Source organism: Quercus robur, chromosome 11 (genome assembly GCF_932294415.1).
Source record: "Quercus robur chromosome 11, dhQueRobu3.1, whole genome shotgun sequence".
In the NCBI taxonomy this organism is placed as follows: Eukaryota; Viridiplantae; Streptophyta; class Magnoliopsida; order Fagales; family Fagaceae; genus Quercus; species Quercus robur.
Window position 1 is genome coordinate 53,269,682 of NC_065544.1, and position 3,812 is coordinate 53,273,493.

At 35.9% G+C, this 3,812-nt stretch overlaps 1 non-coding gene across 1 annotated transcript; it reads right to left on the bottom strand.

Annotated features, from left to right (window-relative positions):
* Positions 1–1,098: 1,098 nt before the first annotated feature.
* LOC126707852 (U4 spliceosomal RNA) lies at positions 1,099–1,251 on the bottom strand. Its single transcript, XR_007649149.1, has one exon. It is a non-coding gene; the product is annotated as a U4 spliceosomal RNA (small nuclear RNA).
* Between the last annotated feature and the right edge of the window lie 2,561 nt (positions 1,252–3,812).

Consider the following 3,812-nt stretch of genomic DNA (forward strand, 5'->3'; position numbering starts at 1 on the left):
CAGAAGATGCACACGTGCCAAACATGCTGGAAGATGAACAGTCATGCTAGCTGGAGCACTACAGGACAAAACAGGACAACTGGCCATACGGTTAACTCGCGACTGGAACTCGCGACTTAGTCAAGCCGCGAGGTCAAGCCGCGAGCCACCCCTGTTTTGGAAAAACCTGACGTTTCGCATTCCACTCCTCTTCAGTATAAATACCCTTTTAACCCACGATTGAAAGAGAGCTTCCAGAGAGATTTTTGAGAGAGAAACCCTAAAGAAAAACCAGATTGTTTTACCCACAATCTCTACCTTAGAGTCTCATCAAAATCCCTCACTCTCTTCCTCTCCATTGTCAAATCCTTGAGAGGCCTTTATACCAAACCTGGTTCTCACCATTATCATCTCTGTGAGACAGACGTTTGGAGTTCTGGGAAGCAGTTAGGAAGGAGCCAATATTCATTGGTTGATGCTACGGTGTAGTAGCGGAATCCGGAAAGCTAGAAAAGAAAAAGGTTCGGCGCAACCTCGTTGGAGCAAGAAGCTTGGAGGGCTTAGGTGCATTGGGTAGATTAGGCTTGGAGGGTCTATTGCTGTCCTTGTATCCCAACTGTATTTTCTAGTGGATTGATTACCGCTTGGAGGGCGGCGGAGAGGTTTTTCGCCGAGGTCTTCGGTTTCCTCTTCGATAACATATCTGGTGTTATCGCTGTGTTTGCATCTTCCTTCCTCTCTATCTCTGCCTTTACATTATCTGCTGTGGTTTATTTTGTTGTGGCTTAGATAGTTGTTTAATCAATACCATGTTATAGCATATGTTAAGTTTCTGCACACTATTGTTTAACATATTGCGTGTGTTGATTAAATTGGTTTTTGGGGTCTAAACGTTCAAAAGTGTTTTTGTACACGTTTTTGAACTTTCAATGTCAATAATAAATTCATGTAAAAATATGCTAAATATCTATATTAATATGTTATGAAAATATGAAAAAAAAAAAAAAAAATTTCCATACGTCAATAAAAAGTTACTGCAATTACTGGTTCTTGGAATAAGGTAAAACAAAAGGTTAGTAATTAAATAAGACAATAAGTTTTGAGAACTAGTAATTATAGGGCTTTACCTAGAAAAGGGAGCCCTTCCTGAAATTCTCAAAGGCCAAGGTTGAACCCAGGCCTAAGGGGGGGTTTGGAAATAGTTTTCAACAAGCAATAGACGCACCACGGTTAGAACCTCATTAGATGCGTCACTGCCCCAAGCGCAAAGATGGATTGCTAATGTGGTTTTGCTCTACATTTATATGCAGTTGTGCAGCTCAGTCTGCCATACACGAACGATGTGGGTTGCAATTCTCTTTTACGGGGAAAAAATTGTTGTATGAAGTGCTAATTTGGGGACTGCAACAAGTGCAAAATGAATTCGAAGAGCTGCACTTGTAAGGTGAAGATTATTTTCTTGGTTCTGTGGCCCTATGATGTAAATTTCCAAATAGCTTGATTCTTGTTATGATCTGGAGCCATGAATGCTTCTTAACTCATGACTATTTTGGGTTCAAAAGTTTTATTGTACTTGTTGTTTTGCCTTTGACATGATGGAGTTTGATCAGTGCATGATTTTTTTCTTTTTTGGTTATTAAACTTGTTAGAGTTACTTAAGTCTGCCAAGTTATTATAATATTGAGGGAGGCAACTTGGACAAAATTATGTTCCTGTCTAGCAAGGACCTTTAAATCTCATCGTTGGTGATTTTGATATGCTTGATCATTTCAGTGGACCACCATATGCCATCAGCATATAGTAAGTGGTTGTTCATGAGTGCATATGTGCATCCCGATACAGAAATAATCAATTTGATGTCGAATTTAGTAATTGCTGTGGAGACCAAACATTTAATGCCCAATTAAGTATATGCTGTGGATTCAACTTGAAAATAACGACGCTGAATAAAATTGAAAATATTGCCAAATTGATTATTGTAGTCTGCATCTACTGCTGTCTATATCGAATCTGCAACTGCTGCTTCAGAATTATTTTTACTTCTGAAATCTAATTAAACTGATAAACTTTAGCCTCTCTCATGCATATCCTGTTTGTGGCTGACCCCTGCTGTCTGAGCTAAGCTTTTGAACTCCAATGGTCTTAACAAATAAAGAGTTTCAAAGTGTGGTTTGATTTGGATGTGTTATTTCAACAAGGAACTTATTCATAAGCAAGGAAATATTTTTTCTTATGCAGATTGAAGTGAAAGTTCCTGGCGGGTCAAGCAAGAAGAGGAGCTTGATCTTCTGAAATGGTTTTGTGGGGGACACAATCACAGATGGTGTAGTATATCAGGCAAGAAAGGGTTTGAATCTAATGGCTCCTAAAGATTGCATCTTGACCAACAGAGTTCAAATTTGGAAGATACTCGCACCATGTGGTCTGTCTGGCTCACGAATTTCTTTGAATGGTGTATAGTTACAGTTAACATATTATAGCTGCCTTTTCTTTTGATAAAGTGATGTAGCAGTTGGAAGAAGACCAGGAAAATAAAAGAAAGAAATAAGAGAAATTTAATTCATCCAGTGCTCCTATTTTTGTTTCTCCAACCCAATTTAATTCTTAACCACCCAATTTCATTAAAAGTCACATGCAACTTACATGAGTATAAAATGCTAAAGACATCTATATCAAAAATGGCTAGTGATAGGTGATTAATAAATAACAATTTATGGGGAGAGAGAGAGGAACTTCATTAAACTCTTCAAAAAGGGTAGAAAAACGGAAATTCAATAAACTCTTGACATTCTAACATAAATAATGATCTATTTTTTGGGCCATCAGCATCATTGATACAAAAATGCTTGAACCTCAAAATCTCTTTGATAACTGGATAGGTCATGACAAAAATGAACATTTTCGGAAAAGAGATACTCCATCACAATTGTTTTTTCCCCACAAAATCGCTTTTCTTATATTGAAAATTGACTTGGAGCCCTTCAGATCGATATTGAGTTTATATAGGCATAAAGATATAAATGCTTCTTACGGGGCATTTATTTTTAAATATGATGAAATATAATCTTCATAATTTTTAGTGTACAATGTGCACAACTCTTCTAGATATTATCATTCTTCCCATCTCTTGTGAACCCTCTTTCTTTTCTTTTTTTTTTTTTTTTGGTAAGCAAACCCAACCAATCATGCAACAACTAAGAAACATCCATATTTTCATTAATTCTTGAAATTTTACAAAGATATTACTAATAAAATTTGCTAAATTTAACTAGGACACAACTATTATTATTACATTTTGCAAATGCTCACAAATGTTTTCTTTTTTGAGCATATTTAGAAGACAAGTAGTCTTAATTTCTTTTCAAATAAGGCGTTTCTAATATTCTACAAAGATATTGCTAAAATCACCTACTAAATTTAGCTGTGACTCATTATCATGATTAAATTTTGGAAATGCTCACAAATTTGTTCTTTCTTAAGCAAATGTGGAAGACAAGTAATCTTGATTTCCTTTTTAGATAAGGCCTTATGTGGTGTTTATCTCATGGATACATTCCTTAAGACATTGCTTGGATGCATTGATAAGTTTTTAATACTTATGGATACATTCGTAAATTAGTTGTAACCAAACCATTTGAAACTCGAGTTCCGTTGGTCATCAAGGAACTCTTGATCAATGATTTAATAATCTTTGGAAACCCTAACATTATTAGTTGCCAACCTTCTTTTCTGATGCCTATCTTGCTACACTACATGGAAATGTAACTGAATTATGGGTGAGGATAGAAAAGTATCTTGAAAGTTCAAAAACGTGTACAAAAACACTTTTGAAC